General features: G+C 42.5%; 1 protein-coding gene across 13 annotated transcripts in view; it reads right to left on the bottom strand.

Annotated features, from left to right (window-relative positions):
* The window catches only part of ABLIM1 (actin binding LIM protein 1), a 314,885-nt gene that overhangs the window by 147,243 nt on the left and 141,512 nt on the right, over positions 1-26,130 (bottom strand). The window lies entirely within an intron of this gene.

The following is a 26,130-nucleotide window of genomic DNA, read 5'->3' as shown; positions in this document are numbered from 1 at the left end:
GCATAGCGGTCTATCGAAATCTGCACAGTAGCAGCTTGTGTGGGGGCCCTAGCCACTGTCATGAGTCTGTCAGTAACATGCACATTATAGTTCACCAGAGCTGCAAAGAAAAACAGTTAAGAACAATAAAATTGGAGAGTCTAGATTATATATTGTTAAAGGATGTAGAAGAAGATACTGGCTGCAAAGGAACGAGCTTCACGTTCAGCAGTTACTAAGGGCCATGCTTTTTTCGCAAGTTTCTGCAAACACTCACCCATGCAATACACTCTGCGATCACCTAATCTCATCTGCCTTTCGAATCCGATTTTAAGAAATTGCACATTCTGTGCAGATTGCAGTGTCCTAGGGAACGTGTCCTTGGAAGCCACTGCAATGCCCGCACAGAGGTCTATAGGATTTAGAGTTACAGCGATTGCCCTTTTTATTTATTAAAGAAAACAAAACCCTGAAGGCAGATCCTTTGAGTGAAACTGCTCCTAACTGAATTCCAGTGAATGCACACATAATATCATCTAGCAAATGCCTTATGGGCAATTTTAACTGCGCTACACCCCTTTTGCTTCCCAGTTCTGATGATGTGCATGGTACAGTAGCTTAGCACTGGGCCAGTGTTTTGGTTTTGTTGTAGATGCAGCTGCATGCACTTGGAGGCAATTGCTGAAGGAGAAGAGATCGGCCCTCCCTCAGGTACATTTAGTGTTAAATTTGTTCCTGATCATCAGCAATTTATATCTTTACTGGGAAGTGGCTGCTTTATATTCTATTTGCTCTCACAGCTGATGCACAAATGCAGTCCTCAGAGTCAGAAGACTGCATGGAAATACAGGGGCTGGAAAAGTTGCTCCAAGCTGCGAGGGGTTGCAAGTGCTTTGGAGGATAGGATTAAAATTCAAAATGATCTGGCGAAACTAGAGAAATGGTCTGAAGTAAATAAGATGAAATTCAATAAGGACAAATGCAAAGTACTCCATTTAGGAAGGAACAATCAGTGGCACACATACAAAATGGGAAATGACTGCCTAGGAAGGAGTACTGCAGAAAGGGATCTGAGGGTCACAGTGGTTCACAAGCTAAGTATGAGTCAACAGCGTAACGCTGTAGCAAAAAAAGCTAACATCATTCTGGGATGTATTAGCAGGAGTGTTGTAAGCAAGACATGAGAAGTAATTCTTCTGTTCTACTCCGTGCTGATTAGGCCTCAACTGGAGTATTGTGTCCAGTTCTAGGCACCACATTTCAGGAAGGATGTGGACAAATGGGAGAGAATCCAGAGAAGATCGACAAAAATGATGACAGGTCTAGAAAACATGACCTATGAGGTTTCCAATTTCACTGAAAAGCCAACAGCCAGAACATAACCCCTGGTCTGGAGTCCTGGCTCCAATACCTTAAAATACAGATATCTGCTTGGATGGCTAAAGCGGATATCTAATTACATGACCCAAGAGGATAGTTGCATAAAGAACACTATACAATGCTCCCATTTTTAAAATCTAGCTGTGAAGCTGCAGTAGAGTGTTGAGAGCCTGGAGCTACAAAAAGAGTGCTGGTGAGGGAGGAGGGGAGCAACCATGGTAGGTCAAATTTAGAACCTCTTACCCTTGACAGTGTCCCTTTAAGCTTACTCATCAGTCACCTGCTGTTCATGAGGGGGGCTAGTGGTTTCCACTTCTCAAAGGTACAGTACAGTAACTAGCCCCAGCCAGACAGTAAAGGCAGCTTACACAAGAGATGCACCCACAGCCCAAGCATCCCGCCATTTTCGGGGGAGGGATAGCTCAGTGGTTTGAGCATTGGCCTGCGAAACCCAGGTTTGTGAGTTCAATCCTTGAGGGGGCCATTTAGGGATGTGGGGCAAAAATTGGGGATTGATCCGGGGGTTGGACTAGATGACCTTGAGGTCCCTTCCAACCCTGATATTCTAGGATTCTCCCATTCACTCATCCAAGGAAGACTTGGCCTGTACCAGCAGAATCTTGCATCAAGGAATGCTGGAGGAAGAGAGAGAGCTCTAAAAACAGAACAGATTTTACTATTTAATGTTTTAGCGCAGTCTGGCAGGAATGATTTCTTTGTAAGTGCATGTCCCATTTAAGAGGCTTTCATAGCTGGCTGACGTTTCCGTCTGAAAGAATGAATTTCTTAGAAATGGTCTCTGGTTTAGGGTTAGGTTAAGGCCCCTCTCCCCCACCATAGGCACCAGCAGATAGGACTGGGTCATTCTTCCGTCACTGCATGAACTTCTTCCCACTGCTTCAACCCTTAGCACTACCTTCCTCTGGGCGTTGAAGCTGTTGGGTGGCTGGGTGCTAAACCTTTGCTACGGGGAGAAGTTAGTGGTGCAGATGGAATTTCATTATGTCAGACCCCTCAACATGAAATGGGAGAAACTTAGGCAATCATAGCCCAGGAAGTTTGGATGGGTTACATCACAGTTAGCTCAGTCATACTGTACTTCCAATACAGTTTATGATGCAAGAGAAGAAAGAACAGAATATTAAAGTTTGCACTAAACAAGGCAAACGTTAAAAGAGTCCAGACATACACGTGTATTCTGGACAAGTTGTCATCATGAGCATGTTGAGCTGCTGATTTTGCAACCTGGAAATTTTTTGAACTGGTTATCCGTCTGCATGTGTCACATCACCTCCACGTAGATCAAACAGCACTTTGATACCAACTGATGCCTGCATAACATGCAATTCCCTATGAGAGTTTTACTGACAAGGACGTAATTTTAGCGATTTTACTGGTAATAGGATGTAATTTCTCCAGCAATTACCTTGGGCAATTTATGCAACACACAGAGAGAGCACAGAGCTCTCTAAAAGGTCCAATGGTAGCTTAAGCATCAGCCACCTCTGGCAGAATCCCCACTGAAAGTTTGTTTGTGAATGAATTGCTAGTAGTTGAGTGCACTGGTCTTTTCAGTGATAGATATTTCCTATGGATCTGATTCAAGGGAGTTACGTTCTATACAGGGTGTGTGAGGAGAATTGGGCCTCAAATATTTGTGTATTTTAAAATTTACTTTTTCCTCTAGTTTTAGAGAGAAGTCATAGTCCAGAGCTTTGAAAGAAATTTTTACTCATCTTTACAAGGTGACATAATATAAACCACCTGAAGATTGATACCGAACAGTAAGAAAGGTATCTGGCATTTTGGTTTCACTCACTTCTACTGCACCATCCTGTACAACTGAGTCAGTGAAATTCAGTAAGAGAAGCTGCCTTCCACATTGTAAGAGGACACAGCCATATGCCTTATTGTTCAAGATAGCCCATCAGATTTTTTTTCAAAACTGCTGAATGAATTTAGATCAAATTGCCAAAGTCACGATTACTAAGCAATAATTAGATGAGCAGCTTTCGAGGTGCTTTCCTGTCATGGAAAAAATGGAGAAAAAAGATGACCTCGTGGTTAAGGTATTAGAGTAGAACTTAGGAGATCTGGGTCCAGTTCCTGGCTTGCTACAAACTCCTTTTTAGACCTAGGGCAACTCACACTCTCTCTCTCTCTCTCTGCCTCAGACCTTTATCTGTTACATTGGAGATGCACTAAGTAATGAGTGAGTGCTGAGAGAATGTGCAATCGGTCAACGCTACATTCGGCTGATGCAGCAACTCATGGTGTCGGATGCCATCAGGTGGTCGAGGGACATCTACACAGAACACATCACCGGACATCAGCAATACCAGGAGGGATGAGCTAGAATGCCGATGAGAAGTGCAGTCAGGAAAGTAACTGAAACACTTTCCTCATGGATTGTATTTTCTAAATGGACAACCTACCTAATTCTCAGTTACTCAGGGACAATCTCCACTCATTGATATATTTTGCTTTCCACAACCAAATCTCTGTACGACTTTTCCTGAGTGATGTATCCGAGTATTCGGATTCTAGTATCTAAACTGTATTGTTAAATCTATTCACCTAAATTTGGGTTATTGCTGATTATGTACTCTATCATATGACTTAAAACAAACTCTGTATTTGTGGATACTCTAAGCACTACACCCAGATGTACAGATGCTCTTTTTTCAACCTATGTATTATATAATTTTTTTTAACATTAGCTTTAATAAAATTTTTATATCCTGTGTCTGTCTTGACCATTTAGATTGCAAGCTCTTAAGTGAGACAATCGTTGCTTCACTGTGTCTGTACATACCTAATACAACAGAGTCACCACATGCTAATGTAGTAACAAAAAACCAAACCAAACAATTGACAACAACCTAAATGAAAATGCCCAGGAGAAATGGAGCAGTATTTAAGTGCAGGGAACAGTGCAGTACTGGCAATTCTTTCCTGGGTTTCACATTTCTGCAGAACACAGCATTAATATTTCATGTGCAAACAAATTACATTTCACGGTGGCATTCAAACTACATCCAGCCAAAAAGTCAATTACCAATGACTTATGAGAATTACGAACACATTGGTAAGGCTTTATTATGCTGCAAAATCTCTAATGCTGGTTTTCAAGTACACCTCCCTCTTGTTTCCTCTTCTCTCCTCTTCGTTTCAAGCATTTTCTTCAAATGAAGAATACAAGATTATGTAAACTGATGTGTAGAAAATAACGAGGCCCCCGCTCAGCATCACCACTTGTCTTATTGTAGGATATAAATACTGTGATGGATACTTAAACCAGATTCTTCTTCTATGGTCACATTAAATGGATCATAGCTCTTGCAAGGTGCTACTAGTCACAGCAACATGGTAAATGTAATTCTGGTCCATTTAGTCCTTTACTATGTCTTCCACAGCGGCCAAACCCCGTCGCTAAGGAAGGGGTAAACCCCTCGTATAGAACTATTATGCCTTGACATGCTGATGAGGAAATCTCTTCCTAACCTCCATCACTTTGCATTTAGTTTGCACCTGAAAACCATGAGCATTTACACTTAAGTTTTTTTTAAAAGCTTGACATTAAGAGTAGTCAGCATGTCACAGGATCTGACCTAGAAACAGTACATGATATTTCTAGGTTTCACTTTGCCAACGGTTCCACTCCCAACTCTGTCAATGAGTCACCTTTTGAAAAATCACTTATATCATGGCTCAGTTTACTCACCTACGCAATTATAATAATAGGACAGGAATTTCAAAAGCACCTAATACAATCTATCAATGGGACTTGTGCTCCTAAGTCAGTTAGCTACTTTTGAAAATCCCTCCTATCATGTACCACACAGAGGTCTTGGGCAGCTAGCTCGTTTGTAAAAGCATACTGAAATCTTTGGATGAAAGGAATCAACGCAACTATTAGCATCTATTCTCTCATCACAACCACAAGGATTTATACAGGTATCTCTCAGCAGCAGCAATGGGATGTATCAAAACTCTTCTTGGGAGTATATTTTTAAAAAATTGGTAATTGTGGTTAAACAGCAAATTCCTCTCTGGCCCAATCCAGCCTCCTTTCCTCTCAGTCTCCTGTTCTCCATTCATGCTCTTTGTCCATTGCCAACTGACTCCCGGTTCATTCCCCTCATACCAGTAAGCCTTGCATTCAGTTGCAAGCATTCCTAACACAAGGCAGCACTAACTGCAATCTGAACCACCAGCAGATTCCTCTTCTTTGGCATACCAAGATCAGGGGGCATGTACTAGTCCGAGGATTTGAAGATGAGCCCCAGCAACCCTATTTTAAAAGAGAATATGCCCGGACAATTTAGCACGTGTGCTCCAGTTGCTAATCAGGGCTTTTGGCTACACTGACAAAATGGGGTTCAGCTAGGCCATTAACATCAGCAGCCCGAAAAGTGCCGTGGCAGCAGGCTGCTTTCACTCTGAGTCATGGACAGGTTGCATTAAAGATTATCTACATTTGCTATACAAACAGGGTCAGGACTGAACAGCTTTTGTGGGGTTTTTTGTTTTTTTGCAACGATGCAGAAACCATCCCTCTGTCCATAGAGCTCCCCCAAAGCTTAACATTTTTCTTAGTGCACTTCCTTACAACCGTTACAGGAACACCACTGTGGGGTGGAGGGAGAGGAGGAGCTTGTGGTTTTCATTTTTATGTAAAAGGAAAGAGCATCTGCCCAGCACCTTTCATGTTCCATGCATCAGCGCCTGGCCAGGCAGTTAAGCAAGACAAATGGGCAGCGATCAGTACCTGTGCACAATGAATCCTGTCACTGACAGGGTGTTCTTGTCAAGTTATTGCAATACAAATATCATGTCACCAGGGAAAAAAATGAAGAGCGCCAGGAGGACAGCTACCAGGGTACCTCCAGTTTTGGTTCTCCCTTCCCATGCTCATTGGAAGAGCTATGAAAGAATTGATTAGCTGTGACAGTAACGACATATACGTCATGCTTGAGAAAGCAAAAGCCAACAGATATTCTTTAGGCAGGCATCCATCATAAGGGGACAGTCCTGTCACCAAGAATTAAACCTGCCAAGCAGTTCTATACAAGAACAGGTGACATTTCCTCCAGGACCTTTCCTGCCTGATAATATGGAAGAAATTCCATTTTACATGATCAGAACCTCTCTTCTGAAAGATAAAAGACACTGAGGTGCACTTCCACATAGATCTGTATTCACGGGGGAATCAGAAGCACAAATGACAAGAACTCACTAGTTTGCTCTTTTTAATATGATCTTTCCCCAGGACTGGAGAAAGTCAGCCTTTGTTACACTGAGGCTGTATCTCAAAGGATTCTACATTCCAAGCATGTGATCCTTCTCCCCCTATGAAGAGTGTCCTGGAACAAAGGCATACACCACAGTGTATGTGGAGAACATAGGAACACAAGCTCTCTCTTTGTTGAACTACATGGAGCTATTGTAACTTATCCTCCGAACACAAGGCACCCAGCTGGACCTGAGATATTATTTGCCAAGTGCTACTGGCTCTCAAAGCTACAGGATCAACGGTGTGTAAGTCTAACTATTCCTGTCAAAGGTAGCTGCTTAGGAGCTTAACATCAGTCACTGAGGTTCCCCAGGGGCGCAGGATAATTTTTAAGCAGTTCATTGGTTAACCGTCACTTCCAAGCTTTGATGGAGCTGATGCATGTAAAAAGGGGTCAGACTTTTTCAGAAGTAAAATGAACACGAATTTAGTGCCCAATTCTGCTGTTCTTACATGAGAATTCCCACCAACTGTCATGGAAATACTTGTCAGTAAGGGCAGCAGGACTGGGCCCCGAAAGGGTGGAAGTGGGTCAAAATAACGACATGTTCTATTAATCAAAGATAAATGAAGATAGCTAAAAGACAGAAGCAATGAAGGCAGGCGAATACACTGGTAAGAGTGGGTTCCATATGGCAACTAATAGAGTTCAATGATCTTCTTTAATAAGAAGACTAATCATTTATGGTGGTGCTCTAAGGTGCAAATTCAGTTTAAGGCTGATATTTTATTTCATTCTTATGTTTCTAAGCTTCAGGAAATGATTGTGTCATTGATCATCTCTTGCTGTTCTCGAGCAAAACAATATGGATACAGGCTGTATTTCTTAACCACAACGATTTCCTTGTTTGAAGGTAAGAAGGAATTTGGCAATGTATCAGTTTACATCTAAACAACCACACACAAAAATCTATTTCTTTTTTGCCTAACAGGGAGCTTAACAGATTCTGTATTTATGGAAACAAGGTTAATATTCTTATTAAGGTTTAAAGTTTCTACATTTCAAATGAACTGATGATTGTTCCTCTCTTCACTTCAAGTTCCTCTTATCAGCACTTTTCTCCTGTGCTTTGGAGTTATTTAATGAGTGAGTCTACGGCAAAATAAGAAGCAACTGGAGAGCAGATGAATAGGATCGGTATCAGAAGCCACATTACAGAAGTCTAGTATTAGAATTATAGAACATTATTACTCAGTATTATGAGCCATATTCAGCCTACTGCAAAGACTGTGACAAAGACCTGGAGAACCTCATCTCATACTTGGGTGGAAGAGAATCTGCAGTGACAGCCTACACATGTGGTACACAAGTTTTGATCCCAGCTATTTGGTGCTTCTTTTGACATTCCTTGTAGGTCTGGATTCTCCTCTCACTCACTTTGGTGTAAATCACGAGCAACTCCATTAGTTATGCCCGTGAGAAACAACTGTAGGTGAGGTTAGAGTCTGGCTTCCAGACCCTAACCTCACCTACAGTTGTAGGCGCTTATCTGGTCATTAATCTGGTCCCATTAGGTCACCAGTCTGGCTCTTCTGTCATCCTATTTGTGAGTGGGATGTCCCATTTACTCCCCCTGTGTACTCGGATGCTGCGTATAATCCCTCGGACTCTCTTTGCCTCCCAGACAGCTGTTTATTTTATGCTATTTCCTTCCTGGTTCTTAATACCAGTCACTCCTTGCATCGTTCTCTACATAAATTTACCCTCTGTTCAGCTGCACTGTGTCTTTTTTCCCCCTTCACGTTTTGTACCTGCTATCTGAGTTATTATGTGATTCAATTTATAATACGAATAACACAATAATCAATACAAAATTTAGTCAAGTCCAAAAGGTATTTACTCTCCAGTGTCACCCAGCCAGCTTAGATCCTCCTGACAATCTCTTATTTCATGCCACAGTTCATTCTTATCCAGTCTTCTGTGTACCAACTATATCAAGTCATTTGTTCTTTTTAGTGGGTCTGACAGTGAAAGTTTTTAATGACTTGTCAGCACTGAGGTTATCATCTACGTTCATTTCATACTACCACACCCTGGTGCTTTAAGTTTTTCTTGCCATCCAGCCCCACATGGTTCCTCTAGTCCTTCCCTCCAAGAACGGCAACATTCAGGCCACAGAGAATTGTCAGCCATGTGTAGCCTTTTCAGAGTGGTTCTGATGGCACTCTTGGTGGTGAAGGTCCCTCCATCCCTCTTCCTGCTCCAAACAGATCAACTCAGAGCCCTGACAAAATACTCAGGTTGGGTGCTGGGGACCAGACCTGCCCCTAAAGGTCTAATTCTGCCCTCCAATGCATCTATGCAGCTCCCATACTGGCAGTTACGTGAGCCTCCGCTGATAGAATTGTGTAGCTAGGTTTGCTGTTTTTCAAATGCTCACCAAGATGTCAGACTGATAAGATTTCTGTGGACACTCTCTCTTTACCCACAGACAGGTATAGCACAGATAGCCACAAAGTAAGATTCCTACACTGCTCATCCATGTGGTTCAACACTGTGCTGCTGAATTATCCCTAGGGATAAGGGGAAATTTCCATCTCCATTAGGGTGACCAGATGTCCAAATTTTATAGGGACAGTCCCAATATTCAGCACTTTTCCTTATATAGGGACCTATTACCTTCCACCCCCGTCCTGATTTTTCACACTTGCTATCTGGTCATCCTAATCTCCATAGCCCATGCAGTCCTCTGTCTCTCCGCAGAGATTGCCTGGCATGGCCCTCATTACGGCCAGTTGTAAAGGTGATCTTTAGGATGTGGGTACCTTTCCACTAGGAACAAGAGTGAGACCTCCAACCATATAATGCAAATATCCACTAAACGGATACCACGCATGATGGTTGAGTGACAGGTCACATTAGATTTTTAATTTAACCGGTTTGCCTGTCCATAGCTAAAAGGCTGGTTTTAGTTCTGTTCAATCAGCTTTATTATATTTTCTCCAGAATACTGATGAACAGGAGTAATCTTTTCAAATCACATCACGTTCCACAGAAGAAACTTTTCTGCCTGTGTCTGATGTGTGTACATTTCACTTTCTTTTTGGCATTATAACAACCAATAGCTGCATCTGAAGCACAATGGTAGGAGAATAGTCATACATAAAGTAGCAATGTGACAGCTTCCCATAAGAAATATCAGTGTTGTGTGCACCATGCCAGAAACAGTGGTAAGAATCACTGAACCACTTAAAACACCTTTCACATTAAGCTAAGCACTAGCTGGAGATCAAAGTCACTTATGGGTCTGGGGGAAATGAACCTTGCACAAAATGCAATCAGTGGAAAAATGTCAAAGGTTGGCCTTGGAGAACTTGGCTGTAATTATCCAGATGAGAAGTCTTCCGAGAAAGATTATAAATAAGAAAACCAAGGATGCTGGCGATAAATTTCATTTCACTCTACCTCATTCCTCAACTTCTGTGGGGGGGGGAGGGGAAGGGGGGAGAAGAGAGAAACAGCCAAAGGACAGATCTATTCACAGAGCTCCTTCAAGCATATAAAGAATCAGTACTGTCTCATTCAGTCAACGTTGTTAGCAGTGAACTGGCACGTAAAGCACAAACACAAGAAATGAGAGCACTGTAGTTAATGACATTTAAAGCAAACATACCAGTGGCTTGCAGAAAATGAGCAGCTCCTCTGATCTCAAAGAATTGTTCTCTTAAATGTCTAATTTTGCCATCATAGTGATTATGATAGGATTTTCTATAGCACCCATCAGTTTAGTATCTAAGAGCCAGGTGTTTAAAGATAGGAAATCAACGGGAGTTCAATACCTAGAGTTACATCACTATGCTGCAAGTGGACTTCAGGGATTTTCCCACTCTTCTCCTTTCCTTGCCACACATGGCTGTCCTGGGGAAATACAGCTATACGTTTGTTTTTTAAGAGACCGTCTCTTATTTTCTTCCTGCTTCCTAGAACAGAGCGATTCTCTTCATTCTGGTGGTTATTGTGGGAAAGCTTTCTCAGAAAGGAGGGACTTGTAGCATGCCCTAAAGATAGCCCGATTAGTTTAATCTCTTCTACATGTTCCGGTGACCTGGAAGGTCACAGATATAGCTAGGTCGTGACCTATTTATGAAAGACTTGGAGATCAAGATCAATGCCTCGACCTGGATACAGAAACAGTTTGGAAGTCAGTGAGGAATAGGCTTGCAATGCCCTATACGGCTGAAGAGGAAGGTGGCTGCATTCTGCACAGGATGGAACCTCAGCAGTGCTTCCATGGTCAGTCCCACTTGCTAGCTCATTTCTCTGTGTACCTCTTGGAAAGAGCTGGCATTAGGCTCAGCAATGGAAGAAGAAGAAAATACAGCTTGCCTCTTTGGTGGAGCCATCTCCAATCTATGCTGGATTGTAAATTTTGATTTGTAATCCTGACATTACTCATAATTGGCATCTGAGTATGCTCAGGTCCTAGCCCCAAACCCCCCCCCCCCCCCCCCGCACTGGGCCCCCAGAAACTTCATCATCCACTATGATTTTCAAAGTCAGTGAGCAGTCAAATTTGAATCATTCCAAATGTGAGGAATTATTTGTTTTTTATTTTAAATTAAAGACAGTGCTCACTTTTAGTATCAGACCATCAGTATTATATTGTTTCACAACTACATCTAAAGTTATGTAGTTACATACTAAAATGTATGCCTCTTGAACATTTTTATTTATTGTTTGTAGTACAGCAGCACCTAGAGGCCACAGCCAAGATCAGGGCCTCATTCTGCGAGGCACTGTACATATACATAGTAACAGACAGTTCCTGCCCCAGAGAGTCTACCATCCAAGGGTATGTTTTCACTTCAGTGTTGGACCCAGATGCTGATCACCCAGGCTAAGCACCTGGCTTAGCTTAGCCTGGATGTGAGCAGTCACACTGCAAAGCCATACCTAAGTTACTGTGTCCTTGCTGGTGCTGTACTCCCCCCCATGTGTGTGGCTAGAACTTCTAGGGTCATATCCCATAGTTCTTTGTGCTGCAGTAAGATGAGGTGCTCTACAATCCTTCCCCAGTGAATTGTGGGAGAACTTGTCTGTCCTTCTAGGCATACAGTGGGTACTGGGGGAAGGCACTGGAGAACTATCAGCACGGAAGCAATTTAGCCTATGTCCTCCCAGCAAAATGGGTGGGCTACTCGCTTGAGTGAAAGCTAGGCAGGTGACTCACCCAGTATTAAACCAGACAGTCTGCTTTTCAAGGATTTGTCCCCCATCCGGTACTCAGACAAAACCAGAGGTGGCTTTTTTTGGTATCAGCTAGGGAATGCCATTTTGAAGTGTGTGCCACTCTACCCCCATGTAGTGTGACCTTGCACGCACCATACATCTCAAGTCACGCTCTCATAGCCGCACGCTCTTAAAAATAGCGCCCCCAGGGAAGCATGCTCTTAAAATGGTTCCCCATGTGGCATAACCTCACACACACACCCTGCAGCGTCACATCGGCAGGAGCAGGCCTATGCCATTCCCAGCAGTACTGGAATGTCCAGTATTCTATAAACACAGGAGTGGCCACCCTAGTGAAAGCAGAATTTGAGCTAATCCACATCTCCAATCAGGCCAGCTAGCCTAAGTTGAAAGGACCACTTAACTTGGATATGAGATTTGTGTGTGTGGAGGCGAAGAGGGTAAGAGGCAACACCTGAGTAAGAACTCAGACTAACTCTGGAGTGAAGACACCTCCTAATTACACAAGAAAAAAAGTGAAAGAGGAATCAGAGAGGTGAAGAGATTTGCCTAAGATTCAACAACAGCCAGAAACAGAACCCAGTGTCTGGACTCCCAGTCTATTGCCCTGTTCACTGGAATATATTGCATCTTTCATCATCCTTTAAAAAGTAACAGCTCCCCAAAACACTACAGCAGCAGTGTTTCCATTCATACACCCCGAATGGCACTATATTAAGAACCACCATATTTATTCAAGAGGCTCCACATTTCATTATGTACTAATGAAAAATTCTGAAACCTAACACTTTACATGTACAGATGCAGTAGGTCTAATTCAGTTTCAATAATATACCTCCAACCCCACTGCGTAAGGGTGAGCACAGAATTTCATCTAGTGAATCCTGCACTAAGAATCACTTCCAGAAGCCAACGTCCTATTTTAAGCAACTGCTTTAGAGAGGCTAAATACTAGACACATTGACATCAACAGATGTTTTTTCACTGCTTTCAGTGTGGTCAATTTTTGGACCTAAAACTAATGTTTCCAATACACTTTTGTTCAGCCTTTAGCTACCTTGCTGCCCCTCATGCTTGGGAGGAGCTCCCCATAAACATCCACAAGCTACCTCATTATCTTCCTTCAAATCCCGCCTTAAAAATCTCCTTTGCTGTGATACCTACGAAAAATTTGCAATGGTTAGGCTGAGGTGTACCGAGACCACTGACGAATAGTGTCTCATGGTTTCTTTGTACTCCCCCATTGATCTGTCTGTATCCATCTGGGCACTGTACTGTTGTTTCTTGTCTTGTACTTAGGTTTTCTCTACACTGACAAGTGAAAGACAAAATTTTGTCATTCAGAGGTGTTAACACCAACTCCTCCCCTGCACCCCCCAAAAGACAAACCTGTTTGTTGACGACAAGCGCCGGTATGAACAGTGCTTTGTTGCTCTCCTGCTGAAAACGCTAACGCCGCTTGCTGGGGATGGACGTTTTTTGTCGGCAGGAGAGCTCTCTCCTGCCAACCAACAGTGGCTACACAGCTCGCCTTTTAGCAGCATGGCTGTAGAAGTACAGCCATGTTGCTAAAAGCTCCGTAGTGTAGACACAGCCTTAGACTGTAAGCTCCCTAGAGCAGGGACTGTCTTTTCATTCTGTGTTTATACAACACCCAGCACAATGAGGTCCTTATCCAAGATTAGGACTCTGAGGCGCGAGTGCAATACACATATAAATAAATAAATAAATAATAGTCCTTGTCATAAATATAAAGGGAAGGGTAAACCCCTTTAAAATCCCTCCTGGCCAGAGGAAAGCTCCTCTCACCTGTAAAGGGTTAAGAAGCTAAAGGTAACCTCGCTGGCACCTGACCAAAATGACCAATGAGGAGACAAGATACTTTCAAAAGCTGGGAGGAGGGAGAGAAACAAAGGGTCTGGGGGTCTGTCTTTATGCTGCCTTTGCCGGGGATAGACGAGGAATGGAGTCTTAGAACTTTTAGTAAGTAATCTAGCTAGGTATGTGTTAGATTATGATTTCTTTAAATGGCTGAGAAAAGAATTGTGCTGAATAGAATAACTATTTCTCTCTGTGTATCTTTTTTGTAACTTAAGGTTTTGCCTAGAGGGATTCTCTATGTTTTGACTCTAATTACCCTGTAAGGTATCTACCATCCTGATTTTACAGAGGGGATTTCTTTACTTCTATTTACTCCTATTTCTATTAAAAGTCTTCTTGTAAGAAAACTGAATGCTTTTTCATTGTTCTCAGATCCAAGAGTTTGGGTCTGTGGTCACCTATGCAAATTGGTGAGGTTTTTTATCCAACATTTCCCAGGAAAGGGGGGGGGTGCAAGTGTTGGGAGGATTGTTCATTGTTCTTAAGATCCAAGGGTCTGGGTCTGTAGTCACCTAGGCAAATTGGTGAGGCTTTTTACCAAACCTTGTCCAGGAAGTGGGGTGCAAGGTTTTGGGAAGTATTTGGGGGGAAAGACGTTTCCAAACAGCTCTTCCCCAGTAACCAGTATTTGTTTGGTGGTGGTAGCGGCCAATCCAAGGACAAAGGGTGGAATATTTTGTACCTTGGGGAACTTTTTGACCTAAGCTGGTAAAGATAAGCTTAGGAGGTTTTCATGCAGGTCCCCACATCTGTACCCTAGCGTTCAGAGTGGGGGAGGAACCTTGACAGTCCTAATGGATTTAATAGGCATGAAAGCAACACAGTTCCATAAAATTAAGTTTCTAGAAATCCATAGAATAGAACTGGATGAAACCTTTCAAGTTTCAACATAAAAATAAAAAAAGCCAGACACTTTTCTTCAGGAAAATTTTCCCCATTTTTCTATCAGCTTTACTACAGAATTTATTAAAGAATGAAATCCTTGCTACAGATTTTTTGGTACCATCTTACAGAAAATATAGACCATAATAGCAAATTATATTTGCTACTACTTTTCCACGAGGGTTTACTTAAATCAGATTTTAATGTAAACCCAAACCATTCACTACTAGTTTTGTACATACACTGTTATTATTTTCCCCCTAGAGAGAATTTCATCTGTTGGGTAGAGATCCTCAACTATTTGACTTGTAGCATGTGTTCCAAGTATTTCTGTTAGCACAGTCACTATGGCGTAAATGTAGAACTGAGTGCAAAACCAGCAGAGATCAGGAATACTGCACAATAACAACTGGTAATGTAAATTCGGACGAGAACCTAACACTGGAACAAGTTAATGAGATGCTAAGGAATCAAAATGAAAAGTACTAAGATGGATTCCTGGTCATCCACACACTGGGCCATGTTCTTAAATAAGCCAATATATAAATTCAACTCTCTAGACTTGTGCACATACTCAAATGAGGAAAGTTACATGAGCTCCCTTTTGAGCCTCTCATCATGCTGTATGTTGGCTTATAACCATCCTACTGACACAATGTGTTCCCGTGTGTACATCTGCAGTTATTTTTGGAAATGATCATTAAACCTACAACAAACCCAGATATAGAAAACTCATAATGGGAGACTCTCAGCCTATGAATAGATACAGGATTTTACTACTAAGTTAAATTTGGGCCATGGAATTTAGAGACGGAAGAGACAGTGAGTATTACATGTTGTCTCCACTGGAAAGAAATCACTGACGTTCTCCAGGCTTTTGTCATCTCCACACTGGATTTCTGCATGCACTCTATTTGCATCTACACCTGAAGACCACAAGAACATTCTGCACTGCTAGACGTTTAACAGTCCACTTACTTAGGACTTATACACTTCTTATGCCTATGTTCCAGGGACTGCACTGGCTTCCAAATCATTTTCTGGTGTAATTCAAGATCTTGATTTACATAGTTTGGTTCCTATGTAAGCTCAGAGATCAACTCTCTCCTGAAAAATGACCTTGCCCATTGTGACATTGATACCAATATGTGAAAAGCAGTAGCATCAAACAAGTCAGTTTAGAGGGCCAAAAAAATCAGCTTAGCCAGTCAAAGGAACACCAGGGGTCAGGCTGCTGTGAAGCAAGATGAACTACTCAGCAAGAAGAGAGGAGCATTTTGCAAGCTAAGGCAAGATACAGGTACCAAGACCCAAAAACAAGACACAGTTCTTTGCCTGGTCTGTGGAAAGGTCTGTAAATCAACATCTTACCATCTACAAGTCAACTCAAACGCAAACTCTCTCTTTCTCGGGACTATTGTCATTCGTCAGCATGTTAACACACATGCAACATGTTCTTTAACTGAGTCACAAAGTATACCCTTTCTTACTGTTATTTCTTTCTAAGCTCAATTATCTTGGAATTTCCTTTAAAAAAAGTGGGCCCCAAAAAAATCTCTTACAAAAGCACAAAAACTAGTACAATTGTCTGAGGACAATTCTTTCAGTCTTTCACCATGTGCCACAAGCGAGTTCCAGCCTATGCATCATAAATCACAACCTGAGAAGAGTTCTCCCACAGCCAGGATTTCAGACATACCTGGATACAGAATTCAGTCTGCTCAAAGAATTCCATCCAAATGGGATACCATGTGACTACCTTTGTAGATATTTTTAGTCAGGAGCTCCTCAAATTTGATTGAGCAAGACACCAGTCCCTAGGGCTGTCCACATCCCCAAAATAATGCACCCAAGCACCTGTAAAGCATCCTCCTGGCCTTCAGTTTTTAAAGGGATCCAGTAACTTATTAAAATCTAACATGGCATCTGTCAACATTTATCATCATCCAACTAGTGCAATTAATTCCACTTCCTGTCAGAAGTTCAATTGACAATAGAAACCCTAGGCCTACCGAAACTAAGCTCAGTGTCAACAGATGGGGATTTAAGGCCGTTGATGCCATAGTGCAATACAAGAATCCCCTTGTTAGTGGGATGATGAAACCCATCGTTTTGTTCCCATCAGCATCGAATGGGAGGATTAAATTAACAATTAGGTGTTTTCTTCAATATCCAATTGAGGCAATCACCTGCAAAAAATAAGTAAAATAGGAAACAACTGTTTAAAAAAAGCAGTGAAAGAGAAACCTGTCACAGGAGACAAACACATTTCTGCTTGTTACAGCAGATCGAACGTCTCATGGTAATATTTAATGTCAGCTCCGGATCTTAAATGAGCATGCGTTTGAAGAAATGAGGCCAGATTCACACTTGCTGACACACACTACACCTCCCTGACCTGCTGAGCCGACTAGGTAGGGAGGGAGTGCTGCTGGAGAGAGCAGGTGGCATTTCTAATGTTATACTCCTAAGGAGGCTTTGATGAAAGATGATGGCTTTCATTTCCACTGGCAGCTCCAGGCGAGCCCAACCACTGGATGCTACTTAGATTTGCTAAATCAGATTTGCATCTCCTGGATCTAACCCCCTTCCAGTCAGAAAGTTGCTGACACTCCCAACCAGCACTCCCCTCCCACTCCAACACCGCACAAAGTTGTGTGTGGGGAGGATGGGGGTGTGATCACTTTGCATCAACCCAGCCTCCCCATGGAGATTTTCTAGCAGGGACCCTTCACCTGAGGCACAAATCTAAAAGCGAGAGTAAGAAGAAAAACACAAACATGGCTGATGAGATAAAAAATCATCATCAACTTACTACTACACGGACAAGGACACAGGCAATTTGTCAACAGTGCAGTCACACTAAAATACGCATTAGAGATCTGTTTCCCATCACAAAAAGGGCTTTTTGCCCTAAGATTCCAACCAATCTCAGGATTCAATTCCTCTCCTGGGTTTTCTGAACTCTGCACAAATGTAATCTGTCTGACTTCATACTGACTCTCTTTCCCCTCAGAACTCTCCAGGGGTAGGTGGGACAGGGAGTATCACTCTTTCACTTGCATTGATCTCCCCCACCTAGCATCCATCCATCCATCCTCCCACTTCTTCACTTTAAACCTCACACTAAAATCTTAACTCTCCCCACCTCCACTTATTTCTGGGCACTAGATACTATGTATGAAGGATGCAGAAGTGCCAACCAAAGCATTCAAAAATCATGAGTCAAGTCCCAAAAACTAGGAGATTAATTTTAAATCAATGAGATTTTTACAAACAAAACAATGAATTTGGGATGCTTTTTATATGCCTTCTAGTGCTGAAACATCTAGGATTCATGTTTTCAATTTTTTTTTTAAAGGCACTAGGGACAGAAAAGTATTTTTTAAAAGAATGATGAGATTCTCAGGTAATAACCTGACTCCAGGAGCTGAGGTTCTAAGAAAAACACCAAATATCAAGAAACTCTTGACTAAAATCACGAGAGTTGGCAACACTGAATGATGTTTATATAAGGATAAAATGGACAATAATGTTGCTGCAGATGAATATCTTAAATAGAAGATGAATGATCAAACTGAAGGATTTCATGAGGAAGATTCTTATCAGCCTTCCAGAGCATGAGGATACCATGTGAGTTACTGATACCCTCTGAGACCATGTCTACACTACAGAATTACGTTGACCTAACTTACGCCAGCATACAGCCAACACGGTTATTAAATCGCTTGTGTGTGCACACGCTTGGCTCCTTGTAATGGTGGGTCATATCCTCACCAGGAGCACTTGTATCGTCAGTGTGGGGCATCGTGTGATGGCTCCTCAAGCCAGTAACAGTCAATGTTAGCAACGCAGTGTCTACACTGCCACTGTGTCAACCGTGACTCTATGCTGCTTGGGGAGGTGGTGTTACTAAATGGGCATAGACAGGCACTTGCATCAGCAGGAGCCAAATTTAAGTGAAGACACTTCCACAGTTAGGTCAATGCAAGGCAGTTTATGTTGACCAAACTGTGTAGCGTAGACCAGGCCTAAGACAGGCAAATTTTGTTCATTACATTACAATGCTATTAGCTAAGTCACGTTATTTGCCCCACAGAACAGTTTGTAAGACGTCATGGGATCTTTGAAGGGGGTTCAGAATTATTTGTAGAATTATGGAAGGTTGCTAAACAGATGCATTGTGGAGCCTAATCCATGAAATTCCACAATATTCCAAATCTCTCCTCTGACACCACTGAACTATAAATAGCACAACCTCTCCACAACCTCTCCACAACCACTCTCAGTCTGCAGTATCATCTTCTCCCACTTGTATCATCTGGTAACAGATCAAAGGTCAAAGAACTAACAGTTTAAGACACATTCCATGAGGTTGCTACAGTGTCCACTTACATGACCTTAGTTTCTTCCCACCCCTTTAAGGATGAAAGATCCAGTTCAAAATCAACAGATTACAGAGCAGCCCAAGATCTAAACATAGATTAAAAAAAAAAAAAAACACAACAAGCTCTTTGGATCGCAGATGATGTAGGTTTCCAAAAACGATCACATAATTGAAATGAAGTATCTGCTTGTGATCTAAACATCCCATGAAGGGGTCTGTAAGTACAATATTGTTATAGCTCCTTTTGACTACTCATAAAAAACATCTAATCCATGAAGGGTAGTTAGCATGTTAATATTCATAATTATGAATACTACTTCATGCTTATTTACAATTTTTCCCCTTACAAATTAAAGCTAATAATTATTCTTCCCTCACAAGATGTTTGGGGAATGCTTCCAGTATGCCAAACCGCACCTTGGTCTTGTAATTCACAATGGGCATTAGTCAGAAATTCCCATTGAGCAACATCTGATGTTTTTAGCATGTCTGTGACAAATTTCATTGCTGCATTCAGACTGAAGCACTTGGGTGGAAGTGAAGGCACCTCTTTATACATTAGTATGCTACTAATTACACAGCGACAAACATAATGACGTGCACCTACGTGAATGTGCTTGACACTGGGAAGCTCTCGGGCAGTGGTCTTCAAACTTTTTTTCTGGCGACCCAGTTGAAGAAAATTGTTGATGCCCACAATCCAACGGAGCTGGGGATGAGGGGTTTGGGATGTGGGAGGGGCTCAGAGCTAGGGCAGAGGGTTGCACGGTGAGGCTGGAAATGAGGGGTTCGGGTGTGGGATGAATATTCAGACAAAACAGTATTTAATTAACTCTGCATCTGGAACACAGAGCTATGTTATTCCCTAGCAGGGCTAATGGCTTTTTATTATGCAAGTCAAAGAATGCTGCTTTAAAATAGCAATATTGGAGTGGTGCTGCTAAAGACCTTTCGTCCCTCTCAATATGTCTGTCCATCATTCTCATCTTAGCTCTGGGTTTGAGTCAGCTGCTGAGTGACTAAGATTCCGTGCATATCATCATGCAGGCAGAGCTCACCTCCTTGGGGATAAACGACACCAATTCTAGCTCTCCACTTCTTTATCAGCTCTTAAGTTGAGCCATAAATAGAACTAGCCATCCGGACCACGCAGTGATGGGAGAAGAGAGATGTACACATATGGTTCTAAACCGGGATGAAATAGCAGCTGGCTGCCTCTCTGGGCTAAAGGAGCACAGCACTCTGCAGAGGTGCTTATCACCACCGTCAAGAAGTTTTAATGATAGCTGGGTATAAAGAAAGACTCACAGCCCTACCTTGAAAACTAGCATTCTGGAAATATACATCTACACCAGTGGGGAGCAGAGAGGGCACGGGCATGTCGGTAGGGAATATATTGCTCTGAGAATACTCATGGTGGAGAATCTGTTTTTTCCATGAGAGACTGCATTGAAACATTGAATTTTATTCGTGACTCAGGAAAAAACAGAAATTCGTGATTCTCCCTTGATAAATTCACAGTGAAACCAACACTGCCCATAAGGTAGCACATTCAAAGTCTATTGGGATTCTTACTTTTTATACTTGTCCCTACAGCATAACTAATATCACCCTCATGTATGACAAGCTACCATATGAGCATGCCAATGCAAACCGAGATGACACAGTAATGCTGTTACCCCTTCTGAGAGGAGTGCTCAGCCAAATTCAGGGTGTTGAAGGTTGTTTCTGTTAGGAGGAAAAACTGGTGATGGAGTCAAGTGTTTCTTTATAACTAAATCGGGTTGCAACAAAGTCCTATTTTCTTGAACACAGGAGAATCAACCAAGAGAGCAGCTATGTTCTCAGTTCCAAGAGCCACAGGCGGCGGGTGAAACCCCTGCTTCGGGAGGCTAGTCCCCCAGCCTTAGTGCCCAAGGTCCTGCCCCTATCCCACTTCTTCCACCCCCCTTGCCAGCCCAAGCCCCGAGCCACTGGCTGGCCCAAGCCCTGCCCTGGGCTGCCAGCTGGAGCTGAGCCCGCCCCGGCTTCCAGGTAGAAGGGGGTGAGGAGGGATGCAGCGGGCAGCCTTGTGGGAGAGGGTGTGGAGGGAAGAGGGATACGGCAGGCAATGGGGCCCTTGTGGAGGAGGAGGTGGAGGAGAGGAGGGATGTGGCAGGTGGCAAGGACCTCTGGAGAATGGGGTGGAGGAGAGGAGGACAAATGGCTAAGGACCGGAATGGAAACCAAACATACAGAAAAATTACACGTGATGACTTAGTCCCACAGATGCCTTGTTCCTAGCCACTGTTTTAACTCCAACACCACTAGTGGGATTGTTCTATGGAGGAAAGTGGAATCCTTCTATAACCCTACTATGCTAGCACATAAAAAGTTCAAATGTTTCTGATGGGCAGGATAACAGTCTGAACATTCATATGGGTCTCTCGTTGCAACAAAAGGCCGGGAGTCTAAGCCAATATGCTGAGTGGAATAAGACAACTAAGATGCCTGTAGCTGAGGAGTCCTGTCCCCATCACAAGGAGTCACTTATGTTAGCTAACTGTGTACTCTGGATTCAGCGTGTCAAATTCAAGCCTCTGTAAAGAAGATTTCATGCCAAATTAAAAACTAAACTAAATTAAGAGGAAAACAAGCCTGAAACTTCCTTGAACAGCTGCATCCCATTTGTGTGGGCCATATGGTCATAAACATATGGTAGCCGTCGCTAGTTATCAGAAAAAGGTGGCCTCGGTTAAAATATGAAGGCTTGACAATGAACCAGATCTGCATCTCTACAGGAAGGGAGCTAGTGGTTTCAGCCTAGTTCTTGGAGGACCAGAAACTCCAAACAAAACAAACAAACACACAGTCTTGTTGACTGGTTTAAACCAGGAGACCAAGGATTGAAGGGGCAATGGAGAGTGAAGTCCTCCCTCACACTTAGCAGTGGTCCCTCCAGGTCAGAGCTGTGGCCTGTTAGCAGTGCAGCCCGATGAAGCTGTATACTGCCATCTCATCCTGTGGGTAAACAAAGGGCTCTGTCTTAAGGGCTCTCTGCCTGTCACCTTTCACATGCCCGAAATTCACTGAACACAAAATGATAAAAGCGTAGCTTCACATCTCAAGACAAACACAAGTTTCTTCAGCCTTGCTCTTTGCCGGGTAACATTGGTTAAAGCAGTGAAGATCATATTACAGAAGATTAAACTGTCAGCAGCTCAGGAATATCTTCATAAGCAACAGCTATGGTCAGGCCAGTTATCATCCAAGTTACAAAAATCTGTATGCTATTAACCGTACAAACCAAAGAGTACAGCCAGTGTATACTAGATGTGTAAAAACCAAAAAGAAAAACAGATCCAAATGAGGTACCAGTACAGTTCAACGCATTGAGCAGAGGAAGCAATTTCTGGCTCTGAATCAACATGGGATCTTTGGCAAATCAGTTTGGATCAGAACTTGAAGGCCGGACTCCTGCCAATGAGCTGCTACTCACACGAATACCCGACTGACTAGTCCTGTGAGGAGCTATTCACAAAGTATAGGATTCACAGCCTGTCCCTGGAACACCTTCTGCGCCAGCTTCCCCATTTGTAAAGTGAGGATACTACTTGCCTACATGGAAGAACATTCTGAGGACCAATCAGCTACTGTTGCACAGTGCTTTGAAAATATAAAGCACTATATAAAGAGCTAAGTATTGTTATTAAAAACAGACTGTTTGAAACAGAATCATAGAATATCAGGGTTGGAAGGGACCTCAGGAGGTCATCTAGTCTAACCCCCTGCTCAAAGCAGGACCAATCCCCCATTTTGCCCCAGATCCCTAAATGGGCCCCTCAAGGATTGAACTCACAACCCTGGGTTTAGCAGGCCAATACTCAAACCACTGAGCTATCCCTAAAACCCAGTAACTGTAACACACAATATATGTATGTTACCCTACCAGACCCGTGGATAGCCATGGTGGCCACTGAGAGCATGACTCAACTCTGTCCTACATATTCCCACACAAACTACGGGATGGAAGTGACAGTTCATGAGGTAATCTATATTAAAAAAAAAGGGGGGGGGCAGCAGAAGGCTGCAATTCAGGCAAAGTTGTTCACTGCAAGAAATCATTTTCATCCATCAACAGCTAACAGACAAAAAGTTTTAGTTACACTTCTGTTGCAAAGACTTACTCACAGCTCTCCACAAACATCCCCCAGCCATCCCCTTCCCTCGCGGAATGACAATTTAAAAGGCAACATCTAACTGAAAGGAAGACATCTAACGATTAACTATTAATCTATGCAAGAGGCAGAGAAGAAGAATAAATAATGTTCTCTTTGCATTCTCCTTCTGAAAACTGTGTTTGGCTATGGTGTTCCCAAACAAGCCTCGGAGGTGCTTATTTATTCCTATATGTAGATCCTATATAAGAGAGATGGAGAGGGAGAAGGAAAGAGCATGGATATCTATGGATACAGATTATCTGGGGGCTGATTTTCAGAACTGGCTTCAGATTTTACACACATTTATCAACATCCAAAAACTTTCAGTTGCTTTGTGTGTGCGCGCAACAGATAGATGTCTCAGTTCTGCAAGATGCACCTGCATTTAAGTATCTGATTGAGCTCTGCAATGTGTTATAACATTAAAAAATACACCTGCAATTTATTTGCACCTTCAAAATAGCCCCTACAAATATCTGCAAGTGCAAAAACGCAGGCTGAAAAACAGAGGCTGAGGCACTTCTGAAAAGCCACTACTACAGTACATACTGGGTATATGCAGAATATCTGAATACATAGTTTAGATTCTTAAAGTAAAAATTGAAATAATCTCTTCAGTATAGACTTGGTCTGCACACTCCCAAGAACAATATACACTGGCTTAATCATTTTCATCATATCAACCCTGTGGTTGGCTATGGTATCTGGGGGGGAGAGGGATAGCTCAGTGGTTTGAGCATTGGCCTGCTAAACCCAGGGTTGTGAGCTCAATCCTTGTGGGGGCCATTTAGGGATCTGGGGCAAAATTGGGGATTGGTCCTGCTTTGAGCAGGGGGTTGGACTAGATGACCTCCTGAGGTCCCTTCCAACCCTGATGTTCTATGATTCTATAATAGTCTACTACTTACTAACAGAATTATCTTTTGGGAGGTGTGGTAGAGTTAGGGTATTGGTGTGTTAACTGTCACTGACTTTATCTCCAGTGATGACTGGAGTGCCTGTACATATGCACTCAATCCATTGCAGAAACATCAAGCCCAGTGAAAACAAAGGGAGCCTTTCCACTGGATTTCAGTAGGCTTTGGTTTAGGGTGCTTTAGAGCCACTTGAGTGTCACCACACAGCACACTTGTGAATTCAGAGATTCTCCAGTCCCTCAATGTGGGGTTGCAGCAGTATAGATGTCAGCCTGTCTGGACTTTTCCTTGATGTACTATGGTTTGTTGGTCACTAAGCAGGAATCTGTTCTGAAGAGTAACATGTGAGTAGCAGGGATTTCAACTACACCCTTAACTACAAGCTGAATTAGCAACATGCTAAACAAATCACCACTGAGCTAATAGCTCTTTGAATAATAAGACAGTACTCAGTCAAAGCAAAAAAGTGTCTCCATGTAGGATGTAAATGAAAGTGTTTCCATGTAGGAAAACCATGTAGGATGTAAATGACTAAGAAGACCTGCAAGTATTTTATAATGCTTAAGATACTTTCCTGACAAAATTCTCTGAAGTCCTTGGGCCTGATTCATCCCTACGTTACTCCAGTTTTATGCCAGTGCAGCCACCACTGACCTAATTAGAGTTACACCTGTGTAAAGCTAGAGTAACATGGTGAAGAATCAGGCCCCTTATGTCTCCTGTGAGCTTAGAATGTGGTACTGGAATAAATGTTAGGCTGCTGTCTTTATTGCCTGCCTATAACAGTCTTTCTTGTAAATATACTGTCACATGAAGAGAAGGGAGTTACCTCAGAAGTGGAGAGCCAGTGTTGACAGGGCCAATTCGATCAGGGTGGATGTAGTGCACTCCCAGAAATAGGTGTCAATTCCAGGAGAGGCAAAGCTGCTTCTGTAATGAGCCAGCCACTCCCAGTTCCGATTCAAGCCCAAATTAACAGTGTTAAAATTGCAAATGAATTTTAGTTCTGCTGTTTTTCTTTGAAGTCTGTTTCTGAAGTTTTTTTGTTCAAGTATAGCTACTTTCAAATCTGTTATAGAATGTCCAGGAAGATGAAGTGTCTCCCACTGGCTTTTGTGTGTTACCATTCCTGATGTCCAATTTGTGTCCATTTATTCTTTTACGAAGGGAAAAGAATTACAGAAGCAGCTTTGCCTCTCCTGGAATTGACACCTCCTCATCTATTGTTGGGAGTGGACTACATCCACCCTGATCGAATTGGCCCTGTCAACACTGGCTCTCCACTTGTGAGGTCACTCCCTTCTCTTCATGTGTCAGTATATTTATGTCTGCATCTGTAACTTTCACTCCATGCATCTGAAGAAGTGAGGTTTTTACCCACGAAAGCTTATGATCAAATAAATCTGTTAGTCTTTAAGGTGCCACCGAACTCCTTGTTGTTTTTGTGGATACAGACTAACACAGCTTCCCCCGATACATAACTTTAATTGTAACTTTAATAAAAGGGGTAAAATAGACTAGACCTTGTACTTGTGAATGTACATGTGGTCACTATCCTTGGTCTTATGTTGTCCTAGAGACTAACTCTGAAGCAAGTAGCAGAGGTGACTTTCACTCTGTTGAGTTTGAAACTAGGCACTAGAGCTGAACACATAGTGGTGTAATACAACATTACTAAATTCACTTTAAATAAAATAAAAGGCTACATTTCCACAAATCTGGTCATGATACACAGCAGAAGGGATGGAGGGAGGGTATTGGAATACAGAGAGAGACCACACATCTTGAAGATGGTATTGCTGGCTGCAGTACTGCTGTCCCCACAGCTGTACCTACAGAAGAAGTCAGGACCTACACATAGTATCTTGTAAAAGTGCGTATGGAGTCTTAGAATGCTGGGTCCTGGATCTTTCTTTAGCTGCTTGTCCCTCGAAGGAGTTGGGTTCTAAACTCCATCCCTTTAGTTGACAGAAGAGGCAAGCATTTCTCAAAGATGTGGCAGGCTCCAAAACGGCTTA

This window comes from Lepidochelys kempii, chromosome 7 (assembly GCF_965140285.1).
Source record: "Lepidochelys kempii isolate rLepKem1 chromosome 7, rLepKem1.hap1, whole genome shotgun sequence".
NCBI classification, from domain to species: Eukaryota; Metazoa; Chordata; order Testudines; family Cheloniidae; genus Lepidochelys; species Lepidochelys kempii.
The sequence above is the reverse complement of the archived record's forward strand: the minus strand, read 5'-3'. Positions and strand labels throughout refer to the sequence as shown.